The sequence below is a fragment of the Gasterosteus aculeatus genome, chromosome 4 (assembly GCF_964276395.1).
Source record: "Gasterosteus aculeatus chromosome 4, fGasAcu3.hap1.1, whole genome shotgun sequence".
Lineage (NCBI taxonomy): Eukaryota > Metazoa > Chordata > Actinopteri > Perciformes > Gasterosteidae > Gasterosteus > Gasterosteus aculeatus.
Genome location: NC_135691.1, coordinates 5,228,964 through 5,238,963, shown reverse-complemented (window position 1 = coordinate 5,238,963; position 10,000 = coordinate 5,228,964). Strand labels below are relative to the sequence as shown.

General features: G+C 47.3%; 1 protein-coding gene and 40 non-coding genes across 41 annotated transcripts in view; 40 read left to right on the top strand and 1 right to left on the bottom strand.

Moving 5' to 3' along the window:
• The window catches only part of fermt3b (FERM domain containing kindlin 3b), a 38,208-nt gene that overhangs the window by 11,991 nt on the left and 16,217 nt on the right, over positions 1 to 10,000 (bottom strand). The gene's annotated exons all lie outside the window — the stretch shown is intronic.
• Positions 15 to 86, top strand: trnaw-cca (transfer RNA tryptophan (anticodon CCA)). The gene has a single exon. It is a non-coding gene; the product is annotated as a tRNA-Trp (tRNA).
• On the top strand, positions 221 to 292 carry trnaw-cca (transfer RNA tryptophan (anticodon CCA)). The gene has a single exon. It is a non-coding gene; the product is annotated as a tRNA-Trp (tRNA).
• On the top strand, positions 550 to 621 carry trnaw-cca (transfer RNA tryptophan (anticodon CCA)). The gene has a single exon. It is a non-coding gene; the product is annotated as a tRNA-Trp (tRNA).
• trnaw-cca (transfer RNA tryptophan (anticodon CCA)) lies at positions 756 to 827 on the top strand. Its single transcript has one exon. It is a non-coding gene; the product is annotated as a tRNA-Trp (tRNA).
• On the top strand, positions 962 to 1,033 carry trnaw-cca (transfer RNA tryptophan (anticodon CCA)). Its single transcript has one exon. It is a non-coding gene; the product is annotated as a tRNA-Trp (tRNA).
• trnaw-cca (transfer RNA tryptophan (anticodon CCA)) lies at positions 1,168 to 1,239 on the top strand. The gene has a single exon. It is a non-coding gene; the product is annotated as a tRNA-Trp (tRNA).
• Positions 1,374 to 1,445, top strand: trnaw-cca (transfer RNA tryptophan (anticodon CCA)). Its single transcript has one exon. It is a non-coding gene; the product is annotated as a tRNA-Trp (tRNA).
• trnaw-cca (transfer RNA tryptophan (anticodon CCA)) lies at positions 1,793 to 1,864 on the top strand. The gene has a single exon. It is a non-coding gene; the product is annotated as a tRNA-Trp (tRNA).
• Positions 1,970 to 2,041, top strand: trnaw-cca (transfer RNA tryptophan (anticodon CCA)). The gene has a single exon. It is a non-coding gene; the product is annotated as a tRNA-Trp (tRNA).
• Positions 2,176 to 2,247, top strand: trnaw-cca (transfer RNA tryptophan (anticodon CCA)). The gene has a single exon. It is a non-coding gene; the product is annotated as a tRNA-Trp (tRNA).
• Positions 2,389 to 2,460, top strand: trnaw-cca (transfer RNA tryptophan (anticodon CCA)). The gene has a single exon. It is a non-coding gene; the product is annotated as a tRNA-Trp (tRNA).
• Positions 2,595 to 2,666, top strand: trnaw-cca (transfer RNA tryptophan (anticodon CCA)). The gene has a single exon. It is a non-coding gene; the product is annotated as a tRNA-Trp (tRNA).
• trnaw-cca (transfer RNA tryptophan (anticodon CCA)) lies at positions 3,220 to 3,291 on the top strand. The gene has a single exon. It is a non-coding gene; the product is annotated as a tRNA-Trp (tRNA).
• trnaw-cca (transfer RNA tryptophan (anticodon CCA)) lies at positions 3,632 to 3,703 on the top strand. The gene has a single exon. It is a non-coding gene; the product is annotated as a tRNA-Trp (tRNA).
• On the top strand, positions 3,838 to 3,909 carry trnaw-cca (transfer RNA tryptophan (anticodon CCA)). The gene has a single exon. It is a non-coding gene; the product is annotated as a tRNA-Trp (tRNA).
• Positions 4,044 to 4,115, top strand: trnaw-cca (transfer RNA tryptophan (anticodon CCA)). Its single transcript has one exon. It is a non-coding gene; the product is annotated as a tRNA-Trp (tRNA).
• Positions 4,250 to 4,321, top strand: trnaw-cca (transfer RNA tryptophan (anticodon CCA)). Its single transcript has one exon. It is a non-coding gene; the product is annotated as a tRNA-Trp (tRNA).
• On the top strand, positions 4,579 to 4,650 carry trnaw-cca (transfer RNA tryptophan (anticodon CCA)). The gene has a single exon. It is a non-coding gene; the product is annotated as a tRNA-Trp (tRNA).
• On the top strand, positions 4,785 to 4,856 carry trnaw-cca (transfer RNA tryptophan (anticodon CCA)). The gene has a single exon. It is a non-coding gene; the product is annotated as a tRNA-Trp (tRNA).
• On the top strand, positions 4,991 to 5,062 carry trnaw-cca (transfer RNA tryptophan (anticodon CCA)). The gene has a single exon. It is a non-coding gene; the product is annotated as a tRNA-Trp (tRNA).
• On the top strand, positions 5,197 to 5,268 carry trnaw-cca (transfer RNA tryptophan (anticodon CCA)). The gene has a single exon. It is a non-coding gene; the product is annotated as a tRNA-Trp (tRNA).
• On the top strand, positions 5,403 to 5,474 carry trnaw-cca (transfer RNA tryptophan (anticodon CCA)). Its single transcript has one exon. It is a non-coding gene; the product is annotated as a tRNA-Trp (tRNA).
• On the top strand, positions 5,616 to 5,687 carry trnaw-cca (transfer RNA tryptophan (anticodon CCA)). Its single transcript has one exon. It is a non-coding gene; the product is annotated as a tRNA-Trp (tRNA).
• trnaw-cca (transfer RNA tryptophan (anticodon CCA)) lies at positions 5,822 to 5,893 on the top strand. The gene has a single exon. It is a non-coding gene; the product is annotated as a tRNA-Trp (tRNA).
• Positions 6,447 to 6,518, top strand: trnaw-cca (transfer RNA tryptophan (anticodon CCA)). Its single transcript has one exon. It is a non-coding gene; the product is annotated as a tRNA-Trp (tRNA).
• Positions 6,859 to 6,930, top strand: trnaw-cca (transfer RNA tryptophan (anticodon CCA)). Its single transcript has one exon. It is a non-coding gene; the product is annotated as a tRNA-Trp (tRNA).
• Positions 7,065 to 7,136, top strand: trnaw-cca (transfer RNA tryptophan (anticodon CCA)). The gene has a single exon. It is a non-coding gene; the product is annotated as a tRNA-Trp (tRNA).
• trnaw-cca (transfer RNA tryptophan (anticodon CCA)) lies at positions 7,477 to 7,548 on the top strand. The gene has a single exon. It is a non-coding gene; the product is annotated as a tRNA-Trp (tRNA).
• trnaw-cca (transfer RNA tryptophan (anticodon CCA)) lies at positions 7,683 to 7,754 on the top strand. Its single transcript has one exon. It is a non-coding gene; the product is annotated as a tRNA-Trp (tRNA).
• trnaw-cca (transfer RNA tryptophan (anticodon CCA)) lies at positions 7,896 to 7,967 on the top strand. Its single transcript has one exon. It is a non-coding gene; the product is annotated as a tRNA-Trp (tRNA).
• trnaw-cca (transfer RNA tryptophan (anticodon CCA)) lies at positions 8,102 to 8,173 on the top strand. Its single transcript has one exon. It is a non-coding gene; the product is annotated as a tRNA-Trp (tRNA).
• trnaw-cca (transfer RNA tryptophan (anticodon CCA)) lies at positions 8,308 to 8,379 on the top strand. Its single transcript has one exon. It is a non-coding gene; the product is annotated as a tRNA-Trp (tRNA).
• On the top strand, positions 8,521 to 8,592 carry trnaw-cca (transfer RNA tryptophan (anticodon CCA)). The gene has a single exon. It is a non-coding gene; the product is annotated as a tRNA-Trp (tRNA).
• On the top strand, positions 8,727 to 8,798 carry trnaw-cca (transfer RNA tryptophan (anticodon CCA)). Its single transcript has one exon. It is a non-coding gene; the product is annotated as a tRNA-Trp (tRNA).
• On the top strand, positions 8,940 to 9,011 carry trnaw-cca (transfer RNA tryptophan (anticodon CCA)). The gene has a single exon. It is a non-coding gene; the product is annotated as a tRNA-Trp (tRNA).
• Positions 9,146 to 9,217, top strand: trnaw-cca (transfer RNA tryptophan (anticodon CCA)). The gene has a single exon. It is a non-coding gene; the product is annotated as a tRNA-Trp (tRNA).
• trnaw-cca (transfer RNA tryptophan (anticodon CCA)) lies at positions 9,352 to 9,423 on the top strand. Its single transcript has one exon. It is a non-coding gene; the product is annotated as a tRNA-Trp (tRNA).
• Positions 9,565 to 9,636, top strand: trnaw-cca (transfer RNA tryptophan (anticodon CCA)). Its single transcript has one exon. It is a non-coding gene; the product is annotated as a tRNA-Trp (tRNA).
• On the top strand, positions 9,771 to 9,842 carry trnaw-cca (transfer RNA tryptophan (anticodon CCA)). Its single transcript has one exon. It is a non-coding gene; the product is annotated as a tRNA-Trp (tRNA).
• trnaw-cca (transfer RNA tryptophan (anticodon CCA)) overlaps positions 9,977 to 10,000 on the top strand; it is a 72-nt gene continuing 48 nt past the window's right edge. The window contains exon 1 of the tRNA in view: positions 9,977 to 10,000. This exon is cut by the window's right edge and continues 48 nt beyond it. This is a non-coding gene — a tRNA (tRNA-Trp).

Here is a 10,000-nt window from a genome sequence, read left to right as displayed (position 1 = left end):
TGACTGACTTCTCAGACTCTGTGGCGCAACGGTAGCGCGTCTGACTCCAGATCAGAAGGCTGCGTGTTCAAATCACGTCAGGGTCATAATGAAGTCAATCGCCAAGCTGTGTGAAGCGAGGTGTCGTTGGTCAAAATCCAGCTGTCGCTCTTCTTGCAATTTTGTAATAGTGATTATCACAGCCCCGCATCTTTCACTTGTTTGGAGGAAGGTCTTCTCAGACTCTGTGGCGCAACGGTAGCGCGTCTGACTCCAGATCAGAAGGCTGCGTGTTCAAATCACGTCAGGGTCATAATGAAGTCAATCGCCAAGCTGTGTGAAGCGAGGTGTCGTTGTTCAAAATCCAGCTGTCGCTCTTCTTGCAATTTTGTAATAGTGATTATCACAGCCCCGCATCTTTCACTTGTTTGGAGGAAGGTCTTCTCAGACTCTGTGGCGCAACGGTAATGAAGTCAATCGCCAAAATCCAGCTATCGCTCTTCTTGAAATTTTGTAATAGTGATTATCACAGCCCCGCCTCTTTCCCTTGTTTAGATAATGGACTTCTCAGACTCTGTGGCGCAACGGTAGCGCGTCTGACTCCAGTTCAGAAGGCTGCGTGTTCAAATCACGTCAGGGTCATAATGAAGTCACTTGCCAAGCTGTGTGAAACGAGGTGTCGTTGGTCAAAATCCAGCTATCACCTTTCTTGCACTTTTGGAATAGTGATTATCACCGCCCCACATATTTCACTTGTTGGGATGAGGGTCTTCTCAGACTCTGTGGCGCAATGGTAGCGCGTCTGACTCCAGATCAGAAGGCTGCGTGTTCAAATCACGTCAGGGTCATAATGAAGTCAATCGCCAAGCTGTGTGAAACGAGACGTCGTTGGTCAAAATAAAGCTATCGCTTTTCTTGCGCTTTTATAATAGTGATTATCACCGCCCCACATATTTCCCTTGTTTGGATAACGGATTTCTCAGTCTCTGTGGCGCAACGGTAGCGCGTCTGACTCCAGATCAGAAGGCTGCGTGTTCAAATCACGTCAGGGTCATAATGAAGTCAATAGCCAAGCTGTGTGAAACGAGGTGTCGTTCGTCAAAATCCAGCTATTGCTCCTCTTGCAATTTTGTAATAGTGATTATCACCGCCCCGCATCTTTCCGTTGTTTGGTTGACTGTCTTCTCAGACTCTGTGGCGCAACGGTAGCGCGTCTGACTCCAGATCAGAAGGCTGCGTGTTCAAATCACGTCAGGGTCATAATGAAGTCAATAGCCAAGCTGTGTGAAGCGAGGTGTCGTTGGTCAACATCCAGCTATTGCTCTTCTTGCAAGTTTGTAATAGTGATTATCACAGCCCCGTACCTTTCCCTTGTTTGGATGACGGACTTCTCAGTCTCTGTGGCGCAACGGTAGCGCGTCTGACTCCATATCAGAAGGCTGCGTGTTCAAATCACGTCAGGGTCATTATTGACAATTTAGTCACTTGCCAAGCTGTGTGAAACGAGGTGTCGTTGGTCAAAATCCAGCTATCACCTTTCTTGCACTTTTGGAATAGTGATTATCACCGCCCCACATATTTCACTTGTTGGGATAACGGACTTCTCAGACTCTGTGGCGCAACGGTAGCGCGTCGGACTCCAGATAACAAGGCTGCGTGTTCAAATCACGTCAGGGTCGTAATGAAGTCAATCGCCAAGCTGTGTGAAACGAGGTGTCGTTGGTCAAAATCCAGCTATCGCTCTTCTTGAAATTTTGTAATAGTGATTATCACAGCCCCGCACCTTTCCCTTGTTTGGATGACGGACTTCTCAGTCTCTGTGGCGCAACGGTAGCGCGTCTGACTCCAGATCAGAAGGCTGCGTGTTCAAATCACGTCAGGGTCATAATGAAGTCAATCGCCGAAATCCAGCTATCGCTCTTCTTGAAATTTTGTAATAGTGATTATCACAGCCCCGCCTCTTTCCCTTGTTTAGATAATGGACTTCTCAGACTCTGTGGCGCAACGGTAGCGCGTCTGACTCCAGTTCAGAAGGCTGCGTGTTCAAATCACGTCAGGGTCATAATGAAGTCAATAGCCAAGCTGTGTGAAGCGAGGTGTCGTTGGTCAAAATCCAGCTGTCGCTCTTCTTGCAATTTTGTAATAGTGATTGTCACAGCCCCGCATCTTTCACTTGTTTGGAGGAAGGTCTTCTCAGACTCTGTGGCGCAACGGTAGCGCGTCTGACTCCATATCAGAAGGCTGCGTGTTCAAATCACGTCAGGGTCATTATTGACAATTTAGTCACTTGCCAAGCTGTGTGAAACGAGGTGTCGTTGGTCAAAATCCAGCTATCACCTTTCTTGCACTTTTGGAATAGTGATTATCACCGCCCCACATATTTCACTTGTTGGGATGAGGGTCTTCTCAGACTCTGTGGCGCAATGGTAGCGCGTCTGACTCCAGATCAGAAGGCTGCGTGTTCAAATCACGTCAGGGTCATAATGAAGTCAATCGCCAAGCTGTGTGAAACGAGACGTCGTTGGTCAAAATAAAGCTATCGCTTTTCTTGCACTTTTATAATAGTGATTATCACCGCCCCACATATTTCCCTTGTTTGGATAATGGACTTCTCAGTCTCTGTGGCGCAACGGTAGCGCGTCTGACTCCAGATCAGAAGGCTGCGTGTTCAAATCACGTCAGGGTCATAATGAAGTCAATAGCCAAGCTGTGTGAAGCGAGGTGTCGTTGGTCAAAATCCAGCTGTCGCTCTTCTTGCAATTTTGTAATAGTGATTATCACCGCCCCGCATCTTTCCGTTGTTTGGTTGACTGTCTTCTCAGACTCTGTGGCGCAACGGTAGCGCGTCTGACTCCAGATCAGAAGGCTGCGTGTTCAAATCGAGACAGGGTCATAATTGACAATTTAATAAATTGCCAAGCTGTGTGAAACAAGGTGTCGTTGGTCAAAATAAAGCAATCCCTTTCCTTGTAATTTTGTAATAGTGATTATCACCGCCCCACATATTTCACTTGTTGGGATAACGGACTTCTCAGACTCTGTGGCGCAACGGTAGCGCGTCGGACTCCAGATAACAAGGCTGCGTGTTCAAATCACGTCAGGGTCGTAATGAAGTCAATCGCCAAGCTGTGTGAAACGAGGTGTCGTTGGTCAAAATCCAGCTATCGCTTTTCTTGCACTTTTGTAATAGTGATTATCACCGCCCCACATATTTCCGTTGTTTGGATAACGGACTTCTCAGACTCTGTGGCGCAACGGTAGCGCGTCTGACTCCAGATCAGAAGGCTGCGTGTTCAAATCACGTCAGGGTCATAATGAAGTCAATCGCCAAGCTGTGTGAAACGAGACGTCGTTGGTCAAAATCCAGCTATCGCTTTTCTTGCACTTTTGTAATAGTGATTATCACCGCCCCACATATTTCACTTGTTTGGATGAGGGTGTTCTCAGACTCTGTGGCGCAACGGTAGAGCGTCGCACTCCAGATAACAAGGCTGCGTGTTCAAATCACGTCAGGGTCGTAATGAAGTCAATCGCCAAGCTGTGTGAAACGAGGTGTCGTTGGTCAAAATCCAGCTATCGCTCTTCTTGAAATTTTGTAATAGTGATTATCACAGCCCCGCATCTTTCCCTTGTTTAGATAATGGACTTCTCAGACTCTGTGGCGCAACGGTAGCACGTCTGACTCCAGATCAGAATGCTGCGTGTTCAAATCACGTCAGGGTCATAATGAAGTCAATAGCCAAGCTGTGTGAAACGAGGTGTCGTTGGTCAAAATCCAGCTAATGCTCTTCTTGCAATTTTGTAATAGTGATTATCACAGCCCCGCATCTTTGCCTTGTTTGGATGACGGACTTCTCAGACTCTGTGGCGCAACGGTAGCGCGTCTCACTCCAGATCAGAAGGCTGCGTGTTCAAATCACGTCAGGGTCATAATGAAGTCAATCGCCAAGCTGTGTGAAACGAGGTGTCGTTGGTCAAAATCCAGCTATCGCTCTTCTTGCAATTTTGTAATAGTGATTATCACAGCCCCGCATCTTTGCCTTGTTTGGATGACTGACTTCTCAGACTCTGTGGCGCAACGGTAGCGCGTCTGACTCCAGATCAGAAGGCTGCGTGTTCAAATCACGTCAGGGTCATAATGAAGTCAATCGCCAAGCTGTGTGAAGCGAGGTGTCGTTGGTCAAAATCCAGCTGTCGCTCTTCTTGCAATTTTGTAATAGTGATTATCACAGCCCCGCATCTTTCACTTGTTTGGAGGAAGGTCTTCTCAGACTCTGTGGCGCAACGGTAGCGCGTCTGACTCCAGATCAGAAGGCTGCGTGTTCAAATCACGTCAGGGTCATAATGAAGTCAATCGCCAAGCTGTGTGAAGCGAGGTGTCGTTGTTCAAAATCCAGCTGTCGCTCTTCTTGCAATTTTGTAATAGTGATTATCACAGCCCCGCATCTTTCACTTGTTTGGAGGAAGGTCTTCTCAGACTCTGTGGCGCAACGGTAATGAAGTCAATCGCCAAAATCCAGCTATCGCTCTTCTTGAAATTTTGTAATAGTGATTATCACAGCCCCGCCTCTTTCCCTTGTTTAGATAATGGACTTCTCAGACTCTGTGGCGCAACGGTAGCGCGTCTGACTCCAGTTCAGAAGGCTGCGTGTTCAAATCACGTCAGGGTCATAATGAAGTCACTTGCCAAGCTGTGTGAAACGAGGTGTCGTTGGTCAAAATCCAGCTATCACCTTTCTTGCACTTTTGGAATAGTGATTATCACCGCCCCACATATTTCACTTGTTGGGATGAGGGTCTTCTCAGACTCTGTGGCGCAATGGTAGCGCGTCTGACTCCAGATCAGAAGGCTGCGTGTTCAAATCACGTCAGGGTCATAATGAAGTCAATCGCCAAGCTGTGTGAAACGAGACGTCGTTGGTCAAAATAAAGCTATCGCTTTTCTTGCGCTTTTATAATAGTGATTATCACCGCCCCACATATTTCCCTTGTTTGGATAACGGATTTCTCAGTCTCTGTGGCGCAACGGTAGCGCGTCTGACTCCAGATCAGAAGGCTGCGTGTTCAAATCACGTCAGGGTCATAATGAAGTCAATAGCCAAGCTGTGTGAAACGAGGTGTCGTTCGTCAAAATCCAGCTATTGCTCCTCTTGCAATTTTGTAATAGTGATTATCACCGCCCCGCATCTTTCCGTTGTTTGGTTGACTGTCTTCTCAGACTCTGTGGCGCAACGGTAGCGCGTCTGACTCCAGATCAGAAGGCTGCGTGTTCAAATCACGTCAGGGTCATAATGAAGTCAATAGCCAAGCTGTGTGAAGCGAGGTGTCGTTGGTCAACATCCAGCTATTGCTCTTCTTGCAAGTTTGTAATAGTGATTATCACAGCCCCGTACCTTTCCCTTGTTTGGATGACGGTCTTCTCAGACTCTGTGGCGCAACGGTAGCGCGTCTGACTCCATATCAGAAGGCTGCGTGTTCAAATCACGTCAGGGTCATTATTGACAATTTAGTCACTTGCCAAGCTGTGTGAAACGAGGTGTCGTTGGTCAAAATCCAGCTATCACCTTTCTTGCACTTTTGGAATAGTGATTATCACCGCCCCACATATTTCACTTGTTGGGATGAGGGTCTTCTCAGACTCTGTGGCGCAATGGTAGCGCGTCTGACTCCAGATCAGAAGGCTGCGTGTTCAAATCACGTCAGGGTCATAATGAAGTCAATCGCCAAGCTGTGTGAAACGAGACGTCGTTGGTCAAAATAAAGCTATCGCTTTTCTTGCACTTTTATAATAGTGATTATCACCGCCCCACATATTTCCCTTGTTTGGATAATGGACTTCTCAGTCTCTGTGGCGCAACGGTAGCGCGTCTGACTCCAGATCAGAAGGCTGCGTGTTCAAATCACGTCAGGGTCATAATGAAGTCAATAGCCAAGCTGTGTGAAGCGAGGTGTCGTTGGTCAAAATCCAGCTGTCGCTCTTCTTGCAATTTTGTAATAGTGATTATCACCGCCCCGCATCTTTCCGTTGTTTGGTTGACTGTCTTCTCAGACTCTGTGGCGCAACGGTAGCGCGTCTGACTCCAGATCAGAAGGCTGCGTGTTCAAATCGAGACAGGGTCATAATTGACAATTTAATAAATTGCCAAGCTGTGTGAAACAAGGTGTCGTTGGTCAAAATAAAGCAATCCCTTTCCTTGTAATTTTGTAATAGTGATTATCACCGCCCCACATATTTCACTTGTTGGGATAACGGACTTCTCAGACTCTGTGGCGCAACGGTAGCGCGTCGGACTCCAGATAACAAGGCTGCGTGTTCAAATCACGTCAGGGTCGTAATGAAGTCAATCGCCAAGCTGTGTGAAACGAGGTGTCGTTGGTCAAAATCCAGCTATCGCTTTTCTTGCACTTTTGTAATAGTGATTATCACCGCCCCACATATTTCCGTTGTTTGGATAACGGACTTCTCAGACTCTGTGGCGCAACGGTAGCGCGTCTGACTCCAGATCAGAAGGCTGCGTGTTCAAATCACGTCAGGGTCATAATGAAGTCAATCGCCAAGCTGTGTGAAACGAGACGTCGTTGGTCAAAATCCAGCTATCGCTTTTCTTGCACTTTTGTAATAGTGATTATCACCGCCCCACATATTTCACTTGTTTGGATGAGGGTGTTCTCAGACTCTGTGGCGCAACGGTAGAGCGTCGCACTCCAGATAACAAGGCTGCGTGTTCAAATCACGTCAGGGTCGTAATGAAGTCAATCGCCAAGCTGTGTGAAACGAGGTGTCGTTGGTCAAAATCCAGCTATCGCTCTTCTTGAAATTTTGTAATAGTGATTATCACAGCCCCGCATCTTTCCCTTGTTTAGATAATGGACTTCTCAGACTCTGTGGCGCAACGGTAGCACGTCTGACTCCAGATCAGAATGCTGCGTGTTCAAATCACGTCAGGGTCATAATGAAGTCAATAGCCAAGCTGTGTGAAACGAGGTGTCGTTGGTCAAAATCCAGCTAATGCTCTTCTTGCAATTTTGTAATAGTGATTATCACCGCCCCGCATCTTTCCGTTGTTTGGATAACGGACTTCTCAGACTCTGTGGCGCAACGGTAGCGCGTCTGACTCCAGATCAGAAGGCTGCGTGTTCAAATCACGTCAGGGTCATAATGAAGTCAATCGCCAAGCTGTGTGAAACGAGACGTCGTTGGTCAAAATCCAGCTATCGCTTTTCTTGCACTTTTGTAATAGTGATTATCACCGCCCCACATATTTCACTTGTTTGGATGAGGGTGTTCTCAGACTCTGTGGCGCAACGGTAGAGCGTCGCACTCCAGATAACAAGGCTGCGTGTTCAAATCACGTCAGGGTCGTAATGAAGTCAATCGCCAAGCTGTGTGAAACGAGGTGTCGTTGGTCAAAATCCAGCTATCGCTCTTCTTGAAATTTTGTAATAGTGATTATCACAGCCCCGCATCTTTCCCTTGTTTAGATAATGGACTTCTCAGACTCTGTGGCGCAACGGTAGCACGTCTGACTCCAGATCAGAATGCTGCGTGTTCAAATCACGTCAGGGTCATAATGAAGTCAATAGCCAAGCTGTGTGAAACGAGGTGTCGTTGGTCAAAATCCAGCTAATGCTCTTCTTGCAATTTTGTAATAGTGATTATCACCGCCCCGCATCTTTCCGTTGTTTGGTTGACTGTCTTCTCAGACTCTGTGGCGCAACGGTAGAGCGTCTGACTCCACATCAGAAGGCTGCGTGTTCAAATCACGTCAGGGTCATTATTGACAATTTAGTCAATTGCCAAGCTGTGTGAAACGAGGTGTCGTTGGTCAAAATCCAGCTATCGCTCTTCTTGCAATTTTGTAATAGTGATTATCACAGCCCCGCATCTTTGCCTTGTTTGGATGACGGACTTCTCAGACTCTGTGGCGCAACGGTAGCGCGTCTGACTCCAGATCAGAAGGCTGCGTGTTCAAATCACGTCAGGGTCATAATGAAGTCAATCGCCAAGCTGTGTGAAACGAGGTGTCGTTGGTCAAAATCCAGCTATCGCTCTTCTTGCAATTTTGTAATAGTGATTATCACAGCCCCGCATCTTTGCCTTGTTTGGATGACTGACTTCTCAGACTCTGTGGCGCAACGGTAGCGCGTCTGACTCCAGATCAGAAGGCTGCGTGTTCAAATCACGTCAGGGTCATAATGAAGTCAATCGCCAAGCTGTGTGAAGCGAGGTGTCGTTGGTCAAAATCCGGCTGTCGCTCTTCTTGCAATTTTGTAATAGTGATTATCACAGCCCCGCATCTTTCACTTGTTTGGAGGAAGGTCTTCTCAGACTCTGTGGCGCAACGGTAGCGCGTCTGACTCCAGATCAGAAGGCTGCGTGTTCAAATCACGTCAGGGTCATTATTGACAATTTAGTCAATTGCCAAGCTGTGTGAAACGAGGTGTCGTTGGTCCATATCCAGCTATCGCTCTTCTTGCAATTTTGTAATAGTGATTATCACAGCCCCGCATCTTTCCCTAGTTTGGTTGACTGTCTTCTCAGACTCTGTGGCGCAACGGTAGCGCGTCTGACTCCAGATCAGGAGGCTGCGTGTTCAAATCACGTCAGGGTCATAATGAAGTCGATCGCCAAGCTGTGTGAAACGAGACGTCGTTGGTCAAAATCCAGCTATCGCTTTTCTTGCACTTTTGTAATAATGATTATCACAGCCCCGCATCTTTCCCTTGTTTGGATAACGGACTTTTCAGACTTTGTGGCGCAACGGTAGCGCGTCTGACTCCAGATCAGAAGGCTGCGTGTTCAAATCACGTCAGGGTCATTATTGACAATTTAGTCAATTGCCAAGCTGTGTGAAACGAGGTGTCGTTGGTCAAAATCCAGCTATCGCTCTTCTTGCAATTTTGTAATAGTGATTATCACAGCCCCGCATCTTTGCCTTGTTTGGATGACAGACTTCTCAGACTCTGTGGCGCAACGGTAGCGCGTCTGACTCCAGATCAGAAGGCTGCGTGTTCAAATCACGTCAGGGTCATAATGAAGTCAATAGCCAAGGTGTGTGAAACGAGGTGTCGTTGGTCCAAATCCAGCTATCGCTCTTCTTGCAATTTTGTAATAGTGATTATCACAGCCCCGCATCTTTCCCTAGTTTGGTTGACTGTCTTCTCAGACTCTGTGGCGCAACGGTAGCGCGTCTGACTCCAGATCAGAAGGCTGCGTGTTCAAATCACGTCAGGGTCATAATGAAGTCGATCGCCAAGCTGTGTGAAACGAGACGTCGTTGGTCAAAATCCAGCTATCGCTTTTCTTGCACTTTTGTAATAATGATTATCACAGCCCCGCATCTTTCCCTTGTTTGGATAACGGACTTTTCAGACTTTGTGGCGCAACGGTAGCGCGTCTGACTCCAGATCAGAAGGCTGCGTGTTCAAATCACGTCAGGGTCATTATTGACAATTTAGTCAATTGCCAAGCTGTGTGAAACGAGGTGTCGTTGGTCAAAATCCAGCTATCGCTCTTCTTGCAATTTTGTAATAGTGATTATCACAGCCCCGCATCTTTGCCTTGTTTGGATGACGGACTTCTCAGACTCTGTGGCGCAACGGTAGCGCGTCTGACTCCAGATCAGAAGGCTGCGTGTTCAAATCACGTCAGGGTCATAATGAAGTCAATCGCCAAGCTGTGTGAAGCGAGGTGTCGTTGGTCAAAATCCAGCTGTCGCTCTTCTTGCAATTTTGTAATAGTGATTATCACAGCCCCGCATCTTTCCCTAGTTTGGTTGACTGTCTTCTCAGACTCTGTGGCGCAACGGTAGCGCGTCTGACTCCAGATCAGAAGGCTGCGTGTTCAAATCACGTCAGGGTCATAATGAAGTCGATCGCCAAGCTGTGTGAAACGAGACGTCGTTGGTCAAAATCCAGCTATCGCTTTTCTTGCACTTTTGTAATAATGATTATCACAGCCCCGCATCTTTCCCTTGTTTGGATAACGGACTTTTCAGACTTTGTGGCGCAACGGTAGCGC